General features: G+C 55.1%; 2 non-coding genes and 1 pseudogene across 2 annotated transcripts; all 3 read left to right on the forward strand.

The window, feature by feature from the left end:
• The first annotated feature begins 4,003 nt into the window (after positions 1-4,003).
• Positions 4,004-5,902, forward strand: LOC126476917 (small subunit ribosomal RNA). The gene has a single exon (XR_007587349.1). It is a non-coding gene; the product is annotated as a small subunit ribosomal RNA (ribosomal RNA).
• Positions 5,903-6,253: 351 nt separating this feature from the next.
• On the forward strand, positions 6,254-6,408 carry LOC126476336 (5.8S ribosomal RNA). Its single transcript, XR_007586883.1, has one exon. It is a non-coding gene; the product is annotated as a 5.8S ribosomal RNA (ribosomal RNA).
• Positions 6,409-6,596: 188 nt separating this feature from the next.
• LOC126475565 (large subunit ribosomal RNA) overlaps positions 6,597-10,000 on the forward strand; it is a 7,471-nt pseudogene continuing 4,067 nt past the window's right edge.

The following is a 10,000-nucleotide window of genomic DNA, read 5'->3' on the forward strand; positions in this document are numbered from 1 at the left end:
TGCCTTAACCTAACCTACGTTGTGCCTTAACCTAACCTACGTTGTGCCTTAACCTAACCTACGTTGTGCCTTAACCTAACCTACGTTGTGCCTTAACCTAACCTACGTTGTGCCTTAACCTAACCTACGTTGTGCCTTAACCTAACCTACGTTGTGCCTTAACCTAACCTACGTTGTGCCTTAACCTAACCTACGTTGTGCCTTAACCTAACCTACGTTGTGCCTTAACCTAACCTACGTTGTGCCTTAACCTAACCTACGTTGTGCCTTAACCTAACCTACGTTGTGCCTTAACCTAACCTACGTTGTGCCTTAACCTAACCTACGTTGTGCCTTAACCTAACCTACGTTGTGCCTTAACCTAACCTACGTTGTGCCTTAACCTAACCTACGTTGTGCCTTAACCTAACCTACGTTGTGCCTTAACCTAACCTACGTTGTGCCTTAACCTAACCTACGTTGTGCCTTAACCTAACCTAATTTGTGCCTTAACCTAACCTAATTTGTGCCTTAACCTAACCTAATTTGTGCCTTAACCTAACCTAATTTGTGCCTTAACCTAACCTAATTTGTGCCTTAACCTAACCTAATTTGTGCCTTAACCTAACCTAATTTGTGCCTTAACCTAACCTACGTTGTGCCTTAACCTAACCTACGTTGTGCCTTAACCTAACCTACGTTGTGCCTTAACCTAACCTACGTTGTGCCTTAACCTAACCTACGTTGTGCCTTAACCTAACCTACGTTGTGCCTTAACCTAACCTACGTTGTGCCTTAACCTAACCTACGTTGTGCCTTAACCTAACCTACGTTGTGCCTTAACCTAACCTACGTTGTGCCTTAACCTAACCTACGTTGTGCCTTAACCTAACCTACGTTGTGCCTTAACCTAACCTACGTTGTGCCTTAACCTAACCTACGTTGTGCCTTAACCTAACCTACGTTGTGCCTTAACCTAACCTACGTTGTGCCTTAACCTAACCTACGTTGTGCCTTAACCTAACCTAATTTGTGCCTTAACCTAACCTAATTTGTGCCTTAACCTAACCTAATTTGTGCCTTAACCTAACCTAATTTGTGCCTTAACCTAACCTAATTTGTGCCTTAACCTAACCTAATTTGTGCCTTAACCTAACCTACGTTGTGCCTTAACCTAACCTACGTTGTGCCTTAACCTAACCTACGTTGTGCCTTAACCTAACCTACGTTGTGCCTCAACCTAACCTACGTTGTGCCTTAACCTAACCTACGTTGTGCCTTAACCTAACCTACGTTGTGCCTTACCCTAACCTACGTTGTGCCTTAACCTAACCTACGTTGTGCCTTAACCTAACCTACGTTGTGCCTTAACCTAACCTACGTTGTGCCTTAACCTAACCTAATTTGTGCCTTAACCTAACCTAATTTGTGCCTTAACCTAACCTAATTTGTGCCTTAACCTAACCTAATTTGTGCCTTAACCTAACCTAATTTGTGCCTTAACCTAACCTACGTTGTGCCTTAACCTAACCTACGTTGTGCCTTAACCTAACCTACGTTGTGCCTTAACCTAACCTACGTTGTGCCTTAACCTAACCTACGTTGTGCCTTAACCTAACCTACGTTGTGCCTTAACCTAACCTAGTTTGTGCCTTAACCTAACCTAATTTGTGCCTTAACGTAACCCATGTTGTGCCGTAACGTAACCCATGTTGTGCCGTAACGTAACCCATGTTGTGCCGTAACGTAACCCATGTTGTGCCGTAACGTAACCCATGTTGTGCCGTAACGTAACCCATGTTGTGCCGTAACGTAACCCATGTTGTGCCGTAACGTAACCCATGTTGTGCCGTAACGTAACCCATGTTGTGCCGTAACGTAACCCATGTTGTGCCGTAACGTAACCCATGTTGTGCCGTAACGTAACCCATGTTGTGCCGTAACGTAACCCATGTTGTGCCGTAACGTAACCTATAATATGCCTTAACCTAACCTATAATATGCCTTAACCTAACCTATAATATGCCTTAACCTAACCTATAATATGCCTTAACCTAACCTATAATATGCCTTAACCTAACCTATAATATGCCTTAACCTAACCTATAATATGCCTTAACCTAACCTATAATATGCCTTAACCTAACCTATAATATGCCTTAACCTAACCTATAATATGCCTTAACCTAACCTAAAGTGCGCCGTAACCAAAACTATATTGCGCCTTAACCTGACGCACGTTGTCGCTGAACCTGCTCTGTAATTGTTATGCAACTCGTTAAATTAGTGTAGTGTTGCCTAACCGCAACCCTCGCAATATAGTTCGCTACTCGCACTGCCCGGTCCCCTGTGTATCGCGTCATGTTAAACACCTTGCAGGTGTTGCTGACTTTCCACATGCTCCTGCTATACACTGTAATGTGGATAGCAGCAGGACGTACATGCCCCCCCCCTTCCCCCCTGCCTTCGCAAGCTGGTCGGTGAGAAGTTTGCATGTTCAACGCCCTTCGCATGCCGACGTACTCAGCCTACGTTGTGGTACGGCCTGTCACCTGTCCGCCGATGTACGCAAAACCCACAAACTGTACTGCACATTGGTCCGTATGTACTGAATGATACATCGTGGCACATGTGGCCGTATGACGACTGCGCCTAGCAACGGCGGACCATACAGTCCAAATATTGTGCACGCAGCTACGTGTCGTCTCCCTATAAGAGCTGGATTGCAGTGTGGTACGCCATACAGACGTGTGGGAGGAACGGACGCCCTGGATGGCGATCAGCATGAGCAGTCTGTTGATGTAGTGGAGCGTGTATTCGGACGTAGTCGTCTCTTCTCACACACCGTGATAGCATGTTGCACCGTGTTCCACATCTGCGACATGCTGCAGAGGCCGGCTGACAGTCGTTCGCGCAATGGACACCGCATACGTACGGGGTCGACCTTCCACGTGTTCTCTAGGCGTGCACATGTTGTTGCGTCTATGTGGGCAGACGTAGTGTGTTGTGACACCTGACACAGGCATGCAATACTCGTTGCAAATGGCGATGGACGTGTACGTTTGCTGGTGACGTTACGCAAATGAACAACTGGTAACCCGTTGTGGTGCGGTTGTTCTCGCTAGAGGTGAATCAGTGTTGGCGACGATCGGTCGAGCTATTAACCGGTTGTTTCAGGGATACCCACCATGCCCACGAACGTGAAAGGGGATCTGGGTGTGAGGCGATACGCGGCGGTGGCTGGGTGGGACCGTCCCCGGCCGGTGAGGGGGGGCCGCCCGGCGTGCTGGCAGCGCGGTGCGTGGGCGCACGCGCTACAGCCGGCTGGTGGGGGCGGCCAGTGGCAGGCGCGCCGGCCGACGGACGCGGCAGGCGGCGCAGCTGCGCGCCGGCGCCCCCTGCTCGCGGCGCCTTGCGGCCAAAGTAGGTCCTCGCGGGCCCGGTGCGAAGCGCGGTGGCCATCTGCAGTGTGCTGGTCCGATTGAGGACTTTGTGCGCTGAGGATGCGCCGCCGCCCGGCGCTCGGCGCCGCGACGCCGTCTGCTGCTCGGTCGCCCCAGCGGTTCTCGCAGGTGGTTTGTATTGCAGCTGTGCGGACGTGTTGGCGCGTGCGCTGTGCTGGGAGAGTTCGCTTCGGCACCCAAGTGGGGCTTTTGTCCTTCTGTGGCGCCGGCGTTGGAGCTGCCGGTCACCGTAGGTGGCGCGTGTTGTCTCCCGCCGGCAATGCCACGACAGCACGCTCCCGGGCCTCTGTCGGCAGCGGCAAGCTCAGTTGGGAGCACGGGTGGTCGCACCTAAAGCGTCTACTCGCCTAACTCCGGGCGATTGCGCCTCTCTCGAACCCGACCAAGTACTTAGGACGGCGCTGCGCGCCGCCGGGACCTGAGAGGGTTTCGAGGTGTGTTGTGCAGGGGAGCTCAGCCTCCTCCTGTTTGCAGAATAATTGAGCGGACGCTTGCGTGTTCGCGCGGGTCCCCGGGACACACTCCCGGGCGGCCGGCTGCTCAGCTCTAGTTGACGCAGCTCCCTGGTTGATCCTGCCAGTAGTCATATGCTTGTCTCAAAGATTAAGCCATGCATGTCTCAGTACAAGCCGCATTAAGGTGAAACCGCGAATGGCTCATTAAATCAGTTATGGTTCCTTAGATCGTACCCACGTTACTTGGATAACTGTGGTAATTCTAGAGCTAATACATGCAAACAGAGTCCCGACCAGAGATGGAAGGGACGCTTTTATTAGATCAAAACCAATCGGTCGGCTCGTCCGGTCCGTTTGCCTTGGTGACTCTGAATAACTTTGGGCTGATCGCACGGTCCTCGTACCGGCGACGCATCTTTCAAATGTCTGCCTTATCAACTGTCGATGGTAGGTTCTGCGCCTACCATGGTTGTAACGGGTAACGGGGAATCAGGGTTCGATTCCGGAGAGGGAGCCTGAGAAACGGCTACCACATCCAAGGAAGGCAGCAGGCGCGCAAATTACCCACTCCCGGCACGGGGAGGTAGTGACGAAAAATAACGATACGGGACTCATCCGAGGCCCCGTAATCGGAATGAGTACACTTTAAATCCTTTAACGAGTATCTATTGGAGGGCAAGTCTGGTGCCAGCAGCCGCGGTAATTCCAGCTCCAATAGCGTATATTAAAGTTGTTGCGGTTAAAAAGCTCGTAGTTGGATTTGTGTCCCACGCTGTTGGTTCACCGCCCGTCGGTGTTTAACTGGCATGTATCGTGGGACGTCCTGCCGGTGGGGCGAGCCGAAGGCGTGCGACCGCCTCGTGCGTCCCGAGGCGGACCCCGTTGAAATCCTACCAGGGTGCTCTTTATTGAGTGTCTCGGTGGGCCGGCACGTTTACTTTGAACAAATTAGAGTGCTTAAAGCAGGCAAGCCCGCCTGAATACTGTGTGCATGGAATAATGGAATAGGACCTCGGTTCTATTTTGTTGGTTTTCGGAACCCGAGGTAATGATTAATAGGGACAGGCGGGGGCATTCGTATTGCGACGTTAGAGGTGAAATTCTTGGATCGTCGCAAGACGAACAGAAGCGAAAGCATTTGCCAAGTATGTTTTCATTAATCAAGAACGAAAGTTAGAGGTTCGAAGGCGATCAGATACCGCCCTAGTTCTAACCATAAACGATGCCAGCCAGCGATCCGCCGCAGTTCCTCCGATGACTCGGCGGGCAGCCTCCGGGAAACCAAAGCTTTTGGGTTCCGGGGGAAGTATGGTTGCAAAGCTGAAACTTAAAGGAATTGACGGAAGGGCACCACCAGGAGTGGAGCCTGCGGCTTAATTTGACTCAACACGGGAAACCTCACCAGGCCCGGACACCGGAAGGATTGACAGATTGATAGCTCTTTCTTGATTCGGTGGGTGGTGGTGCATGGCCGTTCTTAGTTGGTGGAGCGATTTGTCTGGTTAATTCCGATAACGAACGAGACTCTAGCCTGCTAACTAGTCGCGTGACATCCTTCGTGCTGTCAGCGATTACTTTTCTTCTTAGAGGGACAGGCGGCTTCTAGCCGCACGAGATTGAGCAATAACAGGTCTGTGATGCCGTTAGATGTTCTGGGCCGCACGCGCGCTACACTGAAGGAATCAGCGTGTCTTCCTAGGCCGAAAGGTCGGGGTAACCCGCTGAACCTCCTTCGTGCTAGGGATTGGGGCTTGCAATTGTTCCCCATGAACGAGGAATTCCCAGTAAGCGCGAGTCATAAGCTCGCGTTGATTACGTCCCTGCCCTTTGTACACACCGCCCGTCGCTACTACCGATTGAATGATTTAGTGAGGTCTTCGGACTGGTACGCGGCATTGACTCTGTCGTTGCCGATGCTACCGGAAAGATGACCAAACTTGATCATTTAGAGGAAGTAAAAGTCGTAACAAGGTTTCCGTAGGTGAACCTGCGGAAGGATCATTACCGACTAGACTGCATGTCTTTCGATGTGCGTGTCGTGTCGCGCAACACGCTACCTGTACGGCTCGCAGTAGCCGTGCGCCGCGTGCGGAACCACGCGTTCGTCTCAAAACTAACGGCAATGTTGTGTGGTACGAGCGCTGAAGCGCTGGAGCGGCTGGCCTGCGGCACCTGGCGCCTGGCGCCGGTTTTGAATGACTTTCGCCCGAGTGCCTGTCCGCTCCGGTGTGGAGCCGTACGACGCCCATCGGCCGTGAGGCCGTTGGACACTGAACGCTGGAACAGGGGCCGCCACACGCCTCAGTCCCGCCTATGCAACTGTCTTGAAAGAGATAGTGGAAACTATGAAAAGATCACCCAGGACGGTGGATCACTCGGCTCGTGGGTCGATGAAGAACGCAGCAAATTGCGCGTCGACATGTGAACTGCAGGACACATGAACATCGACGTTTCGAACGCACATTGCGGTCCATGGATTCCGTTCCCGGGCCACGTCTGGCTGAGGGTCGGCTACGTATACTGAAGCGCGCGGCGTTTGCCCCGCTTCGCAGACCTGGGAGTGTCGTGGCCGCCTGTGGGGCCGGCCGCGTCTCCTTAAACGTGCGATGCGCGCCCGTCGCCTGGCGGTTCGCATACCGGTACTTACTCGGTAGCGTGCACAGCCGGCTGGCGGTGTGGCGTGCGACACCTCGTACAACGACCTCAGAGCAGGCGAGACTACCCGCTGAATTTAAGCATATTACTAAGCGGAGGAAAAGAAACTAACAAGGATTCCCCCAGTAGCGGCGAGCGAACAGGGAAGAGTCCAGCACCGAACCCCGCAGGCTGCCGCCTGTCGTGGCATGTGGTGTTTGGGAGGGTCCACTACCCCGACGCCTCGCGCCGAGCCCAAGTCCAACTTGAATGAGGCCACGGCCCGTAGAGGGTGCCAGGCCCGTAGCGGCCGGTGCGAGCGTCGGCGGGACCTCTCCTTCGAGTCGGGTTGCTTGAGAGTGCAGCTCCAAGTGGGTGGTAAACTCCATCTGAGACTAAATATGACCACGAGACCGATAGCGAACAAGTACCGTGAGGGAAAGTTGAAAAGAACTTTGAAGAGAGAGTTCAAAAGTACGTGAAACCGTTCTGGGGTAAACGTGAGAAGTCCGAAAGGTCGAACGGGTGAGATTCACGCCCATCCGGCCACTGGCCTCCGCCCTCGGCAGATGGGGCCGGCCGCCCGCGCGGAGCAATCCGCGGCGGGGTCGTGTCCGGTTGCCTTTCCACTCGCCGCGGGGCGGGGCCGTTCCGGTGTGCGGTGGGCCGCACTTCTCCCCTAGTAGGACGTCGCGACCCGCTGGGTGCCGGCCTACGGCCCGGGTGCGCAGCCTGTCCTTCCGCGGGCCTCGGTTCGCGTCTGTTGGGCAGAGGTCCGGTGTCCTGGCTGGCTGCCCGGCGGTATATCTGGAGGAGTCGATTCGCCCCTTTGGGCGCTCGGGCTCCCGGCAAGCGCGCGCGGTTCTTCCCGGATGACGGACCTACCTGGCCCGGCCCCGGACCCGCGCCGCTGTTGGCTCGGGATGCTCTCGGGCGGAATAATCGCTCCCGTCAGCGGCGCTTCAGCTTTGGACAATTTCACGACCCGTCTTGAAACACGGACCAAGGAGTCTAACATGTGCGCGAGTCATTGGGCTGTACGAAACCTAAAGGCGTAATGAAAGTGAAGGTCTCGCCTTGCGCGGGCCGAGGGAGGATGGGGCTTCCCCGCCCTTCACGGGGCGGCGGCCTCCGCACTCCCGGGGCGTCTCGTCCTCATTGCGAGGTGAGGCGCACCTAGAGCGTACACGTTGGGACCCGAAAGATGGTGAACTATGCCTGGCCAGGACGAAGTCAGGGGAAACCCTGATGGAGGTCCGTAGCGATTCTGACGTGCAAATCGATCGTCGGAGCTGGGTATAGGGGCGAAAGACTAATCGAACCATCTAGTAGCTGGTTCCCTCCGAAGTTTCCCTCAGGATAGCTGGTGCTCGTACGAGTCTCATCCGGTAAAGCGAATGATTAGAGGCCTTGGGGCCGAAACGACCTCAACCTATTCTCAAACTTTAAATGGGTGAGATCTCCGGCTTGCTTGATATGCTGAAGCCGCGAGCAAACGACTCGGATCGGAGTGCCAAGTGGGCCACTTTTGGTAAGCAGAACTGGCGCTGTGGGATGAACCAAACGCCGAGTTAAGGCGCCCGAATCGACGCTCATGGGAAACCATGAAAGGCGTTGGTTGCTTAAGACAGCAGGACGGTGGCCATGGAAGTCGGAATCCGCTAAGGAGTGTGTAACAACTCACCTGCCGAAGCAACTAGCCCTGAAAATGGATGGCGCTGAAGCGTCGTGCCTATACTCGGCCGTCAGTCTGGCAGTCATGGCCGGTCCTTGCGGCCGGCCGCGAAGCCCTGACGAGTAGGAGGGTCGCGGCGGTGGGCGCAGAAGGGTCTGGGCGTGAGCCTGCCTGGAGCCGCCGTCGGTGCAGATCTTGGTGGTAGTAGCAAATACTCCAGCGAGGCCCTGGAGGGCTGACGCGGAGAAGGGTTTCGTGTGAACAGCCGTTGCACACGAGTCAGTCGATCCTAAGCCCTAGGAGAAATCCGATGTTGATGGGGGCCGTCATAGCATGATGCACTTTGTGCTGGCCCCCGTTGGGCGAAAGGGAATCCGGTTCCTATTCCGGAACCCGGCAGCGGAACCGATACAAGTCGGGCCCCTCTTTTAGAGATGCTCGTCGGGGTAACCCAAAAGGACCCGGAGACGCCGTCGGGAGATCGGGGAAGAGTTTTCTTTTCTGCATGAGCGTTCGAGTTCCCTGGAATCCTCTAGCAGGGAGATAGGGTTTGGAACGCGAAGAGCACCGCAGTTGCGGCGGTGTCCCGATCTTCCCCTCGGACCTTGAAAATCCGGGAGAGGGCCACGTGGAGGTGTCGCGCCGGTTCGTACCCATATCCGCAGCAGGTCTCCAAGGTGAAGAGCCTCTAGTCGATAGAATAATGTAGGTAAGGGAAGTCGGCAAATTGGATCCGTAACTTCGGGATAAGGATTGGCTCTGAGGATCGGGGCGTGTCGGGCTTGGTCGGGAAGTGGGTCAGCGCTAACGTGCCGGGCCTGGGCGAGGTGAGTGCCGTAGGGGTGCCGGTAAGTGCGGGCGTTTAGCGCGGGCGTGGTCTGCTCTCGCCGTTGGTCGGCCTCGTGCTGGCCGGCGGTGCAGGATGCGCGCGCCTGCGCGGCGTTCGCGCCCCGGTGCTTCAACCTGCGTGCAGGATCCGAGCTCGGTCCCGTGCCTTGGCCTCCCACGGATCTTCCTTGCTGCGAGGCCGCGTCCGCCTTAGCGTGCTCCTCCGGGGGCGCGCGGGTGCGCGGATTCTCTTCGGCCGCCATTCAACGATCAACTCAGAACTGGCACGGACTGGGGGAATCCGACTGTCTAATTAAAACAAAGCATTGCGATGGCCCTAGCGGGTGTTGACGCAATGTGATTTCTGCCCAGTGCTCTGAATGTCAACGTGAAGAAATTCAAGCAAGCGCGGGTAAACGGCGGGAGTAACTATGACTCTCGCTCCCGCTGGAGCGCCTGTGCCAGCTGATGAGCCAGCCAACCAGCCAACCGGTGCGGGTCGAGCGCTGCTCCCCGCCATCTGCCCTGATTGTATGCGGTCCTTCTCCACCAAGACCGGACTTGGTGTCCATCGGCGTCGCGCCCATCCGACTGCTGCTAATGCTGAGATCAAGACCGAGAGGAAGAAGGCCAGGTGGTCCCAGGAAGAGCTCCTGCGTCTGGCCCATGCAGAAGCGACTCTTGCCACCCAGGGTTGCAGATTTTTAAACCAGGAGCTTGCAAAGGCCTTCCCCGAGCGTACGCTGGAATCAATTAAATGTCAGCGTAGAGCGCAGCCCTACAAAGACATGGTGGCGAAGTTTGTCACCGAGCTTGCTGGCATGGATCGCGGCCTTCGGGGTCCTCCTAGCGAGCCTGCAGTCAGTCATTCTTTGCCACAGTCTCCACCTTGTGGGGAAGATGTTGACCTAGCCATCTGGTCATTTGTAGCAGAACTCCCCCAATCAGACCGCCGATTCCGCTCG

The sequence above is a fragment of the Schistocerca serialis genome, chromosome 4 (assembly GCF_023864345.2).
Source record: "Schistocerca serialis cubense isolate TAMUIC-IGC-003099 chromosome 4, iqSchSeri2.2, whole genome shotgun sequence".
NCBI lineage: Eukaryota > Metazoa > Arthropoda > Insecta > Orthoptera > Acrididae > Schistocerca > Schistocerca serialis.